The sequence below is a fragment of the Nomia melanderi genome, chromosome 5 (assembly GCF_051020985.1).
Source record: "Nomia melanderi isolate GNS246 chromosome 5, iyNomMela1, whole genome shotgun sequence".
Classification (NCBI taxonomy): domain Eukaryota; kingdom Metazoa; phylum Arthropoda; class Insecta; order Hymenoptera; family Halictidae; genus Nomia; species Nomia melanderi.
Window position 1 is genome coordinate 1,114,227 of NC_135003.1, and position 17,487 is coordinate 1,131,713.

The 17,487-nt window shown below is 33.9% G+C and overlaps 1 protein-coding gene and 1 long non-coding RNA gene across 5 annotated transcripts in view; one reads left to right on the forward strand and one right to left on the reverse strand.

The window, feature by feature from the left end:
* Positions 1 to 17,487, forward strand: part of FAR1 (fatty acyl-CoA reductase 1) — a 97,064-nt gene that overhangs the window by 20,720 nt on the left and 58,857 nt on the right. For 2 of the 4 annotated variants that reach the window (XM_076367950.1, XM_076367952.1), the window contains exons 1-2: positions 10,137 to 10,235; positions 16,370 to 16,461. The gene's annotated coding sequence lies outside the window, so the exon portion shown is untranslated. Of the gene's footprint in view, positions 1 to 10,136; positions 10,236 to 16,369; positions 16,462 to 17,487 lie in introns of those variants that run through there. The other 2 variants (XM_076367948.1, XM_076367949.1) reach the window with 1 other exon arrangement.
* Positions 11,848 to 12,964, reverse strand: LOC143174516 (uncharacterized). The gene is made up of 2 exons (XR_012998574.1): positions 12,745 to 12,964; positions 11,848 to 12,479 (listed from the first exon to the last, which is right to left on the reverse strand). It is a non-coding gene; the product is annotated as an uncharacterized LOC143174516 (long non-coding RNA).

Here is a 17,487-nt window from a genome sequence, read left to right on the forward strand (position 1 = left end):
TACTTCTCCTATTTCATCATGTTTTTAAAGGTGTAAGATAATATTGCTAAGATGTAGTGCTTCAAGGAAAAGAAATAATTGTTTGTCATAACTAACTGTCTTTAATTGTTGAGTAAATTCCGACGGAATTTTGAACAGTCCCTGAATATGTATTTTACAAACTACACAATGTCACTAGAATAACTGACGAATTTTGTGAAAAAACCTTACGGCTGCGTATGAATCAACCAAAACACATGTACTGATAACTGATTATCACTTAAACTGTCAGCCATAAGCAAGATCTCCATGTGATACAATTTTCCTTTATTTTTAAGGGGTTTTTTAACCTGCCAGTAATTAAAAATATTATGTTTACCATTCGGGACGAAAGGATTAAAGGAAACACATCAAGTTATCATCAGAACAAACAAATAATGCCATTATAAGCGATGTCTTGAAGATATCATTCTCCAAAGTACTTAAAAGTATGGGTCATTTTGATCCACAGTGACAACCGAGGATTAACATAGTGAGACCTCGTTTAACAGCGGGGGATACGTTCCAAAAAAATCAAGCGTTAAATGAAACAGCGTTAAACGAGGTCATCTTAACGCGTAAGTAATGAGGAGAAGTGTAATATAATATGTATATGCGGGTATAACAATTTGAAAAACTGTAGAAAACTGTAGGAAAAGTGTAAAGTTCGAAAGAAATCAGCGTTAAGCGGCGACTCACTGTAAATATTGACCCTTTGCGCCTAAAGGGCTTTTCACTAAAGATACTCAACACTTCCTAATGGGATATAAACGACATTTTAGGAAACTAACTTAACGATAAATCTTACGCGAATTAAAGAACAAAGCTACTTTATTTCAATACTTCACATAGTAATGCATTATAGGCAGATTGATATCATATACGAAACTTTATAATTTTATTATACTGAATGAAATGATAGAGCTGCTCTTCTAGAGTGTAATGGATTAATCCAGTATTTATTATTTTTGGCAAACGCATGTTCGTTACTGTTTAACACAGTGGCATAATTTGTAGTCCAGAATCGATATTGATACCGTATTGCTCGAACTGCTAACTATAGGTTCAATTTGCACCTAGAATAGCCTTAAGTGTCCACCATTTCTAAAAACGTCCAAGTGACGTCGAGAAGCGGCTGGCCTTTTCGTAGCTGACAAACGAATTTCATGTCAAAGACGGCTCCTCTTTTGGCTAGCTTTGCACACGGTAGACCGTGTAAACTATCGATTACAAAGTTTATTCGCTACCGACTGACGAAATCACTATTAAATATGTTCAATGAAATCAACAAGAATACTAAACTCGTGAAGTTGAAGAGCTTAGCAGTTTATTTGCTACTCCCTGGTGAATTTTACTTTCTGAATATTAAAATTGTGTCACGTGGTATTATAAAAAACAGTAAACACCAACAGACGGTGATGATGTATATTATCTTTTTAAACGTTTAAATATTCATAAGCGTAATGACAAATTTTGTTTATCATAAACGAGAGCTTGGAAATGCATTTAGAAAGGTATTCCACAAATCCTTTTTATATGTTTGAATGTATTCTCTCCGTGTATGTGCACATTTAATATATTCGTCTTCGCATTTATGTACCTAGTATTTCATCACATAATTCAGTTCATAACAGGTGTCAAAAAACATTGCAAGCGTTATTATTTGATTTCAAGCATTTTTCCGACTAGAACAACGACTGTTTGCTTATTTGTGTATAACAGTAAAAAACATGCATAGTGTCTTTATTCGCCATAACTTATTGCTTAACAGCGAATTAAGTAAGTTCATTACGGTTGTACGTTTCTTTAACAATATATATATATATATATATATGCTTCGGTTTATTGCTGGCTGATAATTTTCGTCAGTGTATATATTGAAAAATCTATGGGAAGTATCATTGAGTCAAGGAGTCCCTTACTGGAACTTGTTATTACATACAGAGATTTCTCGTCTTTTCACTTAAAATTTTTTTTTTAGAGTGCTGCACTACAGAATACAAGTAGCTAGAGAGTAAGTCGTACATTTAAAAAAGGATTTCTTTAATAAATATATGTGAATTAGAAAAAAGAATTTCTTACTGTTCTAATTTCGTGTTCTATGAGAAGCCAGTTGTAAAGTGGTAGGTACGACAAACATTTTATGCTATAACCACGTAAAGAATAACAGTATTAATAAAAATACAGTGTAAAAGTAAAGTACGATAGTTATGAGTTTACCTAAGATAAAAAAAGACATCTTCAAATTGTTATTACTAAATTTTACATAACGCTAGTGCGGGAGAGATAGCTGACTTTTTTCAAAGAACTATTATATCATAAATATCATTAATATCTAATAGAAAAAAAATATATATTTATGAAAGTACTTAAATGCTCATAAAAAGAATAGTCTATAGGCTTCTGTATAAGATTCAGTATACCACTAAGAATAACTGGAAATATAGATATTTGAAAAGCTAAATGAGATCGAGCTATCTCACCCGCGAACCCATCTCATCTGGAATTACTCTAGATTTATACGACAAACGAAACTTTTAGCCCCACTCTACCCTAATATCTATTTTTAAAATTGTGTAATGCACACTGCATCGTTCTCTAGAAGCTATCCTAGCTATTATCTATTATGCTATAAGAATGTTCCTTGAATATTTATAATTTACATTTCTCCAACTATAATTTAACGTACTATATTGAGTGTTAAAAATGTTTCGGAATAAAATTTATTTAATAGTCTTATTCTTATCATTATGGCAGATTATTTGAACATGTGTGCGTAGTTTTGCATGACCTTCATTGTACAGGAATATATGAATAAATTTTTATAAAGTAGGCAGTCATTTCATAAAGATAAACAAATACTGACATTATGTTGGTGATTAAAAAGAAGATCTTACGAAACAGAATTTTTTTATTTACTTTTTACAAGAATGAATACAATAAGGACCGATGGCGTCACAATGGTGTCATCTAGAAAACACTATCATGGTATATAATCACTAGAATTCTTTTTTATATAGATTCCAGTTAGCGTTTTTTTTTCTAAATAACAGGTATAAAAAACACGACGTAGTTTGGAGAAGCGAAAGTCAGATTCTAATTTAATGAATATTCACTTGTCTACAATTTCAAGACTTCGAAGAGATTTTTAACATAAAATTCCGCTGCACATTTTAATATAAAATTTATTTATTTAGTTTTTTAGTGTTTTCTTCAGAAGTAGACGTGCATGTTTATAAACTGACGAAATTATCGTTTAAACTTTGAAACAAAAATGATATTTATTTTTATTTATCATTAACACTATTTGCATCGAAGGTGTTCAAAGGTACCTTTTAAAATTTTAACTTAAAATTATTTTCTACGTTTAACAATTTTTCCCCAGTTGATTTTACAAAGATTATAATATTAAAATATACCGCTAAATGAACTTTATAATCACTATAGGAAAAATCGAAAAGTCAATTGCAAAAAATGGTTAAACTCAGAAAATAATTTTAAGTTAAAATTTTAAGAGGCGTTGCTTGGCACCTACGGTAAAAATTGTGTTAAAGTATATTTTTGCTCGCAGCGTTGAAGAATGAGTATTTAAATGTAGTGTGTTAAATCTCAGAAGACAAATAAATCATGTTTACACGACACCTGCTGATAATCGTTGGCTGTCAAAAGTCGCGGTACTGCGACACCGAGACCATCAACGTGTTAACTTGTACAAACGTTGATGGTTGGACGCAGACGTTGTCCGATTGAATGGCTTGCTCGTCATTGTCTTCTATAGACTTGGAATCCGTCCCTATGTTTGATCTCGCTCTAATAAACCAACGTACGGCTGACCTGCTTGGCGGCGTTTTTCAATGATCAATGAACCACCTGTGACAGCGGCGATGACTATGTATTTATACAGATTATTATATAAAATTAGTATAATTAAGATACGAGCTACAGATTTTACAAAACAAACAAAAATTGTTTTCATTAGTTTTCTTTGGTATATATACATAGTTTTTTTTTTTTGTAAATTGTATGTATATACATTTGGTTTACAAACACTGTGTTGCAATTTTCTCAACGCGACTCTTCGCCAAATTAATATACAAAAAAAAAGAAAACAAAATAACAAGAATAATTTTTGTTTGTCTTATAAGATCTGTAGCTTGTATCTTAATTAAACTAATTTTTCAATTGATGGATAAAGTTCTTGCAGATTAATATCTTACATTAATAATATATTTTATATCTTATATTAATAAAACATAGAGAGTGTCCAGACTTTACTGAATGTCAGTGTTTTCTGCATATAAGTGAAACTGAGAATAAGTGTATAAATGTTTACCGAGAAAACTTGGGACACCCTGTACATTGACAAACAGGTTTAGATACAATCTGCGTGGCTCCAAGCTTTGCCATTTAACATTTTTTATACTTGTATTATGAGCAAACGGATTAATAAAATGTTTAAATTGAGGGTCGGTGGAATTGCGAAACTTAATGAGCGGCCAGCGAGAGTAACTTAGAGACGGAAATGATACGGTATTGTGACTCTCGTCTAGCGAAGTATATACTGATTAACTGATCGTGATGTACATCGTCATACTATGTACAAGGTGGTTTAATTGTGAGCTATCGTTTAATCGCTAACTATGATTCTTGTAACTTGTATTTGTGAAGACAACTGTTGCTTTATTGGACGATTAAGTTATTTAAGATCATTATAAAAAAATTAAATGAAGCCATGCAAGCTGCAATTAGTTTAAAAAAATAATGTTCTTCCTATCTTGGAATGTAACAATTTTATATATAATTTAGTTTTGTATTTACATTTTTATTAATTCTGATATTTATAATCTTATCTTTCATCTTATGCAACGAATCTTAAGGGGTCACCATCAATTGTTTCTCATTTGTCGAAAGCTTTTACAGAAACACTGTTAAAATCTTTGCAATAACATTTGAAACTGTTCGCTTGGCATAATATTTTTAAGAAACAAAGAATCGATGATGTCATTTGAAGCGAATCAATCGACGACGTCAGTATCCATAATTTAAAATGCGCGAGGACATTTTGCGATCTCTCGAAGGTCGGATTTATAAATAAATTAAATGATTCTATTTTTATTTTAAAATTGGCTGGTGGATATGCTAGAAGAAAAAAAATTTTAAATCAACGCCTCTCTCTTCTTTCTTTCCCGTTTTTATCTTTACGTTACGAGAATCTAGAATGATGGTCGTTGTTTATGCTAACACGCGGCTGACTCAAATTATCACGGATCATCCGGTATAATTAGAGAGAAATAGATAGTAGAGAACACCATGGAAGTGTTTCGCAACGTGTCAAGGCAAGAGATGGTCGTTTAGTTAGTCTTTAAGCCTCAGTCTCGGCATATAGCATGTTCATGTATAAATAGTGGTCTTGTACAACGAATAAAAATGCGCCATCGAAGGAAATCCGTTCATCTCCATTTCTTTTCTTTCCTCTTCTTTTCTTTTTCTTCCTCTTTTTATTGCGTTTCTCTTTTCCTTTTCGACAAATTCAAATGACTCTACTAATAGTAACAAGGTTGCTTACGAAACAGACATTCTCTGTTAATTAGATGTATAAATAATGAAAAAGCCTAAAAATTTAAAAATTATTCCTTTGACTGTGAAAGGCGTATATATACGCTCTCACTAGGCATGTGCGGGTTTAATTCAAGATTGTTCGGACAATCCGAGATTGTTCGAACAGCCCGATTTACTTGATCCGTTCCGATTCTTAACCCGTTGTCCTGTAATATTATAAAATTACCGGTACAAAGATCGACTCTAGATAAAGCTGACATAGTTATTACATAATACTGTTCAGTCTGTACGGAAGAATTATAAATGGCATAAGAAATATTTTTTTCACTTATCAGATACAAGTGTTTGGGACGCATTTGTTTTATATAAACATGCATCTGCTAAACAGCAAAATTTTACGACGTTTCTCTTAAATTTAATAACGTAAATATTTAAAAAATATTTACGAGATTTCGATGTAGATTAAGGAAAAAGGAAATTGAAACTGTTGTGCTATGTAGTGCTTTTTGCATTTCTGTCAACGTATATAATGATGCACACTAACCAGTTTTAATGACCATCATGCAAATATTGCACCGCATTTTCCTTAATAGTTTTTCGTGGAGTATGTCACATTTAAAAGTTAACTGATTTACTCAAAATAAATATTTTAATCAAACTGACGTTTAACGCTATAGAACACCTTCCATAATAGAAAAATCTTATAAATAACGACTTATCTAGCCGCATGGAACCTTTTTTTGTTAAAAATTACGCGTATCGAATGTCACAGCAGCTTTATTTATTTGAAAGATTTGAATGGATGATATTGCAAATCTTGGCAAAACAGTTCCAATTTCTTCCATCGTCTTTTAAGAAACTCATCTAAAAGTTGCCTAAAAAAATATGTTTATGATTTCATTGATTTTACTAATTGTAAAACGAGAAATTTGAAGTCCGTTATACTGCCCCTGGCAAAAAGTTTTCGACAGTACGCGGTAGTACGAGGTTATCGAGAAATACTATATTTTTCTGTATGTAAAATAGTAAGTATAAAACTTAGAGTAACGTTAAATTGGTCTAATATGAAGTAAATATACAAAGAATAGTAAAGGCTTTTGTTTCTTGTGAAGTAGAAAACAGTGTACAAATAAAACGTTGCTAGGAAATAAGTTTTCAACAAAGTGAAGAAAGAAATTATGTTCTGAAAGAAATTATTCGACGTTATAAATGTACAGAGAAATAAATGATAATTTACTTAATATTTATACTAGCTAACTAAAAAATAGTATTACTTAATATTTTTCCACGTTTCCACGTGCACGAGTAACCCCTTTTATGAGCGTGGGCGTAGATTTATGAAGTTCTCGCATTCAGTTTTAGAAATATCATTCTATGCTGTTTTAACCCCTTGCAGTATGATTTTCTTTACGACTACATTCGTTGGATTTACTTTATTATTCATAATTTGAGAGAATCCGAAAAAATGTCCTATTTATTGTAAGTACAAATTTGCTTTGAAGATAAAATATTGATAATAGTTTCTAACTTCGACTCATATGCGATGAACAACATTGATTTTTATTAAAACAAATTAAAAGTCTTCACCGCGAGTCTTACTCCTCATTATACGGCAAAAAGGGTTAAGGCGTTGCGACGTTTGTCTTTGTTTTCAGGCCTCTTTCTACAAATTAATTTCTTCCATATTACCCCCAAATTTTCAATTGGGCATGAGTCGGGTCTATTGGCCGTGCATTTTATGATTTTTATTTCACTGCGATTTATGTACTCTTCATCTCTTTTGCTACGATAGCAACTTGTATTGCCATGTTGTAAGAAACTGTTGCTTTAATAATTAAACTAATATTCCAGTCTGGGCATCAAACAATTTTCTAATACGTTTGTGTACACCTCGGAATTAACATTTTCATTTAACCTCTAAATCATGGAATTTTCTCGCGCGAGTGAACACTGTAACGCTGTGTTCTTTTCCAAGATTTTTTGTAATTTAATGCATTTTAATTTAACCCCTTTTCCCCTTGCTTTTATTGTTTTTTTTAACATAATTAGTTTTCTAACCAAAAAGGATGTTTATATTTAATAAATATAATAAAAAAGGAGGTAATAAACAAGTACTTGCATAAAAATGTTTGTAAACGCACCATATGGTAACTATCGTTGTTAAAGGATTAAAGTATGTAACTTTCCATTTCCTTTAGCTGTCATATAATTTCATAACATGTAAAATGGTAGAAAACTTTTCTTTAAGTACAAACAATTTTCATTAAATTTTTCGCTAATTTCATATGATATGAAATATTTTGCATCATTACCAGCACCTTTACACACACGTGATTGATCACTGAAAATCGTTTTCTGTCAGTCTTTCGCACTCCACTGAACGTGCCTTTTGCACCGCTCTAAACATTTTTGTATTTTTTGGTAAGAAATATACATTAAATAAAAATGTTAATTCTGACATGTACATGCACGTATTGGAAGATCGTTTAATACCGAGTACTGGATATTGAGTTGAAAATTCAAACGACATTTTCTTATAGCGTGACAACGCAAATTATCATCGCAGCAAGAGATGAAGAATACGTGAAGCACAGTAAGATAAAAATTATGAAATAGCACACCATTAAACTGGATTTAACCGTTTGAGTCCCAGGGGTCATTGAAAAAACACTGTCGAAAAGTGCCGAACAGCGTGATAGCGCTCGTCTGAATTTATGTTTGCTGGTACCAAGTAATGGATTCACGCTCGTTTTCACGTCTTCAAACTTATATTATTTTTATAGTTTTTTTTCAGTAAAAATGATTGGAAAGGTAACAACAAAATACAAAATGTATTACTTTTATCATTTACATAAAGACATCAGCGATGCGATGTGCATGCGTCAGAAAAGTTAAGCGCGCTATTTCGATAAACTGTGAGCGCACCGTCAGTTATCCGTAGTGTATAAATGTACTGGGTTTTTTTCGTAAAATCTAAACAGCGGGATCACGCTGCTTGGGACGCAACCGGTTAAGACTAATTGAAAATTGAAGAGCAATACGGAAAGAAATTATATCAGAAAAAGGCGTGAAACAGAGACAAACTTCGTAAAGCAATTCAAACAGAACAACATATATTTTAGAAACTGAATACGAGAACTTGGTAAATCTAGGCCCACACTCATAAAAAGAGCTATTTGTACATGTGGAAACGTAACAAAATATTAAGTAATACTATTTTTTAATCCACTAGTATGAATATTAAATAAATAATCATTTATTTTTTTGTAAACTTATATTGAACACTTTTTTCCAGAATTTCAGTCCGTCGAAAACTTATTTTCACATGACGTTTTATTTATACATTGTTTTCTATTCGATAATAAACAAAAGTCTTCATTACTTTCTATGTATGTCCTCCATATTAGATCGAATTAATATTATTCCAAGCTTTGTATTAATATTTCCAACTCAGACGGGAGTATCGATTCCGAGGCCGTACAGTAACATTTCCCCGACGTTGTGGCCTCATTCCGTGTTTTTTGCAGTTGTCCGTGCCGAATGTTTCCTCTCTTTGAGCTTTTTCCCTTCTGCGCGTTCAAGAACATTTAATCGTCGGCCGACATTCGCGACCGCGTGATGATGTGCTTTTTGCTTAGATAGTGATTCTAATATGCTTATTAATGCTGTTAATCCCCCACCAAATATATATACGCACAGTCCGTTACTGGCGTGAGCCAACCCGGTCTGTGGCTTAACCGTTTGAGTCCCAAGCGGCGCGATGGCGCTTCTCCGTTACACTGCCTAAAGATGCCAGTCTATCGGTTCGTAAAAGCAGGTGAAGCTCGTTTATTCCTTTCTTTGTAATTATTCATTTTTATTTTTGTTATTACCCGCTTAGAACTGGAAAAATGTAACGATAGCACCATTTAAAATTTGTTTCTGTAAAAATAGAAAAGTGTAATTCAGTTTCTGAATTGGAACGAAAAAAGTGCGATTACGCCGCTTGACAGTTTCCGACCGAATTTTTGCAAAAACCCGTGGGACTCAAACGGTTAACACGTTGAGTGCTGCGTCAGTCCCTAGGGACTAACAGTAGATTTTTCGTTTGGGCGGCGTGGATTCTAGGGACTGATAGCGAACTTCTCCTTTGGTCGACATCGGTGCATGAGACCAGCGTTTTAAAGGGTTAAATTATTAATGACAATTAAAAAATTTATGTTAAAATTTAATGTACTCCCGTGGCTTTTTTCAGACTGATCGTTTCTTGGTGTTCCCACTTTTGTCTCTCTGGCATTCCCCACCCCATTATCTTATGTTTATACATTGTATACATGTGCATTGCCTGCACCATTGTCACAGTGCAAACGACAAAAGAAACAGTGAAAAAAAGGAATCGTCTGTTGTGCTGTGTCGCGCGGTCTAGTTTAGCGTTCGGCATCAAATGCTCACGCAATGCCGCCTGAGCGGAAAGTATAGCAAAATCGGCGCCTCACTCAACGTGTTAAAAGTGAAGAGGGGCAAGGGGAGACGTCGACTCGCGACGCTCGGCCCGATAATAATGGCGGAATTAGTTTCGACACGCCTTTGTTACTGACCGAACCGCGAGCCGAGGTGGATCGTGCGGCCGAGTCCCCTTGCTCCTCTTCACTTTTAAGTCATAGGCCGACTTGGTTCACGTGAGTAATGCGCTATAGGTATAGTTCCACGAAGAAAAGACTTCGCTTGTCCTAAAAACTAACAACGGAGACAAGGGAGCACTAGAGAAGCGAGACCGAATGCGATGAAGTGAGATGTAACGATAGAAAATAAAATTCATAGTGTCGCCAACTTCATTCTGTATCGTTACGTCTGACTTCGTCGCATTCGGTTTTGCTTGCACCCTTTGATATTGCCGCGCGGCAATAATGACCATGCGTGGAAAAAGATCGAGGCATCGTCGGTGAAAGTGTCCCCTTGCCTCTCTGACTTTTTAACTTTTATTACAAGCGAAGTCTTTCTTTCGTCGGACTTGGTAGGTTCACCTAAATATTCCTTCCCTTGCGGTTCCGAGAAATCTCTTATTTAGGCAGTCGACGTCACGCTTCGCAAAGGAGCAGGACCACCGTGTTTACCGGAGGGCTACGAGTCCCTTGATTTACCACGAATATACGAACCTTATTCCCGTTTGGTAATACTTTGTCAGATGCTCGCGGTCACTGATTTTAACTGTTTGAGTAACAGAGGTTTTTAAAAAAACACGGTCGAAAAAAAACCGAACAGCGCAATAACGCAAGCGGCGTGACAGCGCTCCTATTATTCTGTGTCCAGAAAAGCCAAAAAGCGCGACAACGCTCCTTTTATTTCATGTCAAGAAAAGCCATATATTAATATATATTAATTAATTAATTAAATTTATAATAGGTAACAACGAAATACAAAATGTATTACTTGGATTACTTATATACAAAAAAAATAGCGATGCGACATATATGCGTCTGAATAAATTGAGCGCGTTTTGTTAGATTGTGAGCTCGCCGTCAGTTGTCCGTATCGTTCAAATGCGCTGGGTTTCCTCAACTGAAATCTGAAAAGCGCGAAAGCGCGACGTGGGACTCAAACGGTTAATAAAATTGTCAAATATTGCAAGAATTGCACAGTCTCAACAACTTTTTCCTTTGAAAAAAATGTCGCTGACATTTAGTTTCCGAGATAATCGCAAGCAACTTTTGTTACCACTACATTAAATTCTATATTCGTGAGCGCGTTAGACGACACAATTGTAACCGCACAGTCTTCGCGCTGGCCGCCGCGTTCTCGGTCTTCACATGGGTAAGTTCCGTTACAAAAGTTTTGATCCGATTGCGGCTGTTTCATACCTTTCCTCTTACGCATAGAAATAAGTTTCAATCAAATAATAGATATCAGTATAGATGAGACTAGTTTTCTTGGGGGGGGTTACTGTATAATTTCCGAAAATTAAAATATTAATGTAACTTTTGTCGATAAGATTACACGTAAATTGAGAAGATCGAGAGCTAATTAGTGTAAGTCGTAGTGGCTATGCTTGTGTTCGTTTCACGAACACACTCACGTATATAGAATTCAGTGTAGTGGCAACAAAAGTTTTTTACGATTATCTCGGAAACTAAAGGTCAACAACTCTTTTTTTCAAAGGATGAAATTGTTGAAATTGTGCAATTCTTGCAACATTTGACAATTTTATTAACAGCGGTTAATACGGCCATCTGACAGAGTATTACCTTTCGTTTCTACGTGCAACTGGTGGTGTAAAGAATTATACATAGCATGTAAATTGTTATATATAATATATTATGACATTATATAGAAAAATGTCAGTGGTTTTTTAAAGTGTAAGGAATAAAGAAATTGAGAGTAAGTTAATGCTGCATAATTTAGCGATCGTTCTCTCCATCTTTTTCCGTCAGAAACGTCTCTTCGTGCTTTTTGTCGTGCGACCCGATCTCAGTATTCTCACAATTAGTACCCGAAAATCGGTACTGCAATCGGGCACTAATGGTGCAATGGTGTTGATTCGAAGTCGAGATAAGATCCGTGCCGAGCTCCTCTGTTTGTCCCCCGCAGAGAAAGACAGCGTGAATGGAAGTGTGAGGCGCCCGATCTTTGGAACGATCAAGACAAACAGATGAAGAAGGGAATATTAATGCAATGTTAACCTTTTAGGTACGGTACGCCACTATAGTGGCCTTCCACCGAGACACTATATTGTTATGGAACACCACTATAGTTGCTTTCGTGGATCGCACCAATTCGGAAAATATATAAAGAAATTATAATTTATTCATTTCGAACTCTATTCCCAAGTAATGTCGTAATGGAAATCGTCACGAACGGTTTTTATGTGCCATCCGCGGCCAGGCGCGCCGTCACATGGGTACCTACTGCGGACGATCGCGCCGTACCTAAAAAATTAAATTTTTTTACTTCTGACTTTAACTAATTGACATCTATACTAATTGAACTGTAAGGTTTTTCTGATTAAAACGAGACCAAACACAATATATTTTGAAACGTATTTATTTATCTAATAAATTACAATAATATATTAAAGTATGTCATGTTTGGTCTTGATTTAATCAGAAGAATTTCATAAATGCATTAGTAAAAGTTTCATTCATAAAAGACCCTTATAAAAAGAGATTTATTATTACATTAATACTGTCTCACCGATATCTATCACCGCTGTACAGCGTATCATATTGCAATTGTTCGACCATCGAACTTCTCGGCTTGCCGGGTACTTGCCCTTCAGTGGTGGGGATGACTATCGAGCAATCCTGTAGATCGGACCGGGTACAGTGCGTTACTGATGTGAACCCATCCGGCCTGTGGCTCAAAAGTGAACAGGAGCAATGGGACTCGGCCACACGCTCCATCTTTGCTCGCGGCTCAGTCAGTAACAAAGGCGTGTCGTAACTATTTCCGCTATTACTATCGTGCCGAGCGACGCGAGTGGATGTCTCCCCTTGCCCCTCTTCACTTTTGAGCCGTAGGTTGGCTGGGTTCACGTCAGTAACGTACTCTACTAATCGTGAAAATATTGTAGTTTGCGTGAGCACCTCAGCGAATGATATACCAGAATCCGTGTGAGAAAGTGCGCCTTCGAATCTGACCACTTATACGAGAGTGCCAGGTTCGTTGCAACAGACGATATATATGACGTGTTCCATTCAATGATATAGCGAAAGGAGAGTGATTCTAACAATGTGGAACGCTAGATTTAAGGAATCTGTAAATTTAGTAGATATTCTACTTTATAAACATTATTTGTTAAACGTTCGTGTTAATTTACATGGGTGCAATTATACGCGTACGAATCCTAATTCTTTGTTTTCGAAGCACTAATTTCCAAAATTTGTGAGTGATCGTCCATTTTTCAATCTAGTGTTCGTTTTATGATTTCTTCTTCATTTGCGCTCGCTAGAGCTTTTTTGTTAATAATTTACTATAAAAGAAGGGAGAACTATGTTGAAGAAAATAACATGTTAAGAACCTGCTACGGTCCTCAGTTTGTCTATATATTTCAATACTATTGGAAATGTAGAAGTACGTACAGTTAACTATTGTCTAGTATTCTCAAATGAAGAGATAATCTTACAAAGATGAGAGTACAATTAAAATCGATGAAAATTAAACAAATGTGAATGGGTCAAAAGTGGCCCAGAAAACACAACAGAATTAAGAGAGAAAAATCGAATGGTATTTATATATTTTTCAAATGCCGTTTGAAATGTTTCTAATAGATCTGACGAGATATTATAAGATATAAGGGGTTTAAACGTGCTTTAATGCGGAATATCGTGACGACAATGGGAGTGTTACACGAGATATCGTAATTTCTATTCGTAAATTTGCATTTGCCGGTCCGGTATCAGCGCGGACCGGCACGAGACGCTTGATTTTTCTGACCTTGCCAGGGAAGCATTATTTTCTCGTCTAGAACATCCACTTCGTGTGACGCCGCGAAGAATTACTAATTCTGTTTGCCTCCCGCATTCTGTTACACGCAACATCTTCCCCTGTCGATTCTACAGAAAATCTTCAAACGAAGTTCTGTGACAGTTTCAAGTCCGATCTTTTTGCTGGTGGAAATTGGAAATTGCCAACAACATGAAAGTAGAAATAATTGTAATACAGAAGTATTTAAAGTGTAGTTAATTGAACAATAGAGAAATTTGATAAATAGAATAATAATGAATGTCTGAAAATAGAACTATTAATACCCGAAAAATGAAAATGTTTGAAAAATAGAATAATTGATACTCACAAACTGAAGCACTTGAAAAATAGAATATTTAATATCTAAAAATAGTGCCATTAATATTCGACAAAAGAGAAATACTTGAAAAATATAATAAAGAGTATCTAAAAATAAAACAATTAATATTCGGAAAGGAGAGGTACTTAAAAAGTAAAACAATTTACCCTCGGCCAGTAATATGGACCATTTATCGAAAAAAACCTATCGAAAATTTCATTGTTTAGTTTTTTCAGAACGGAAAATTCAAACTGCCTGGGTCCACCACCTAAAAAACATTGTACTTGTTCATTCACAATTTTACTTTTCAAAATAATGTTTTACTTTATTTTCCATTGATACAATCTAAAAAATCTCCCAAATTGAAGTTTTATAATAATCATACTTGTTTAACGGTTGGAAAATCTGTTTATATTTTTTCGAAAAATCATAGTCTTATGAGTAAGACCATACAATACCCTTTTCCAATATTTACTTATTACAAAGTTATATACCTTCAAGCAGAATCCCATTTTTTATGACTTCACCTCGATTTTTAACTTTTATTGCAAAATGATATTAAGATTTGGCTAAAGCGTCATTTGTACATTAAAGTAGGGACTATAACAAATATTTTAGAGATTTTTCAGATTTTTACAATACCCACAACAATAATACATCAGGTCTGACCATAAAAGGTCCATATCGTCAACTGCGTTACTGAAAAAGCATATTATTGGCGAAGGAGTAATATATAAAAATTGAAATACTTGAGAAATAAAATAATAAATATTTGGAAAAAGTTTTATTTTATTTAAAAAAAGTCGAAAATAAATAAAAGAATGTTTCTATAGCGGTGCTTCCTGTACAATCACCTAATACAAAATACGCGTTTCTTTTCAAAAAGAAAATTCCATATTATTTCACAATGTCATTAACGAACAGGAGTTGTTACACATTAATACAAAAAGTTGAAGAAAATCACCAAACAACCGAACGATGCACTTTTACCTGTCCTGCGCCCTTCAAAAACTGACTCGTGTCACGTTAAAACACTCAACACCGCACAGGATGTTATGAAAGACCACTTAACATACCTCCTAACGGGCTGCAATTACAGTTCGCGGGGACAGTGCGTAAAACTTCGTTCACGGAATAGTGCCGGGTACATGTGTGACTTTTACAGCGTTTTCCACCTTTTCTCTGTCAGGTTTTACTACATTTCGAAGAATTTAGATCAAGGTGGTTGAGCAGCTTTTCAGTTGAGGAGCAACGAACGAACCGGTCGACGATCGTTTAGGTGACCGCACGTGCGAAACGGAATTATTAGCCGAGCGATTAGTCAATTTTCGACCGCACAGATCTCTTCTGCTGAAGCGTACGTGACATTGTATTCCTCGTGTCAGTGATCGACAATTAATCCTTATGTTGGCAACCATAATAGGTTATTGAATACTTCATTTTATATTTTCCTTTATACAGTTTGTTATGTTCTCGTGGAAATTAAACATCATATCAAAAACTCCATATTTTCGAACGCTTTTACAGCGATTTGTGCTTGAACATAAAAAGAAAACTTTATTTATAGAATAACAAATTTTTGTTTTGAAATTAGAAATTTGTCAGTATAATGGCTCGGTATAATAATGGTATAATTACTATTTCTGAGTTGTCAAGAAGAAAAAGGTTCTCCGAAATGTTCTTAGATTAATTAAATACTAATATTACAGTTACCTATATTAATGATTAATAGTGATTAATATTATTAGTAACATTGTAATATTGGCATTGAATTATTCCAAGAACATTTCACCAAAGCTTTTTTCTCGAGAGTTCAGACACAGTAGTTAGACCACTATTATTCGGAACCACTCAAAGAGTATACGGATAAATCCCAGATAATTCATTTATTTATTCGTGATATATCATGAATAACCAAATCTTTTATTACGTAAAGGTTAATCGTTTGTACGTCAGTAAAATAGGGTGGAATGGACGTCATATGAAATTGGGAAAAACATACTGCTCTTGATATGGTTTTTTGTAATGTTCCAGGTAAAGCAAATTCAACGAAGGACGAAGACGTTTATGACTTGTATAGGAAGGATTTCCGGGCGGACAACCTATGACTTTTTTTGATCCTCGAGGTGAGCAATAAAACTCTTAACATATTAAAAAAAATTGAACGAACGATTTTATAACACTGTATATAAATACCTCGATTTTAGTGTTTAGTAATGTGAACACGAATAGAAAATGATTATTTTCCTTTATTTTTTCGTTTGTGAACGATGGTGATCGTTCTTAATAGTAATTGAATGTACATATTTTTTTAACGTAGCGTGTAAGTGAACATTAATCTATTCTGTTCATTAATTTCTTAATAAATATTATAGACTGTAAGTATACTTTGTTTATATTTCTAATTATAAACAATGGCGACTAGTAATCTGTAATGATAATTTTTTTTTGACAATTCGTATAAGTGAAACAAAGCGCGCATTATTCGTGTCATCTAATTTACAGGACCTGTTCTTAATACTTTTTATCCAACAAGTATGATGACCATTTAAATAAAACATTTAAAAAATGATCATTTCATCACATTTTGCTTGATATTATTTTAAAGTAATAATATGTCGGTCTATTTGAGGAAACAAATGACTTTTCCACTAATTATTTCATTTTTTGACTATCAAATAATTTCTTAAATAGTTTCTTATTGTATTAAGTCAATATATCGTTTAACCATTTGCGCTCTTATGTCAAATAAGTCTCGACAGTAAATTTATTCGAAAATGTGACATTTTGTAATTGTATTATGTTGTTATACTATTTTTAATAGTATTGATAAAAAGAGTTGCTTACGATGTTTGCTATTAACTAATTGCCTTTCGAAATACATTTCAAGTAAAGCACTTAAAGTAATACAAAGTTATGGAAAAGTAAACGTGAAAGGTACGGAGTGCAAAAAGTTAAAGGCTATGTACTTATATAACATTTCGACTCATCATTTTCTGATGCAGTACTTTGACATTTCATTTTTAGTCTCCTAATATCTCTATGCATATTAAATGAGATGGCAATTGTACTATCTTTACTTTACAATGAAATTTGACCACTTGCCTTATAATAACATGTGAAACTCGTAGTGAAGATTTCAAACACAATTT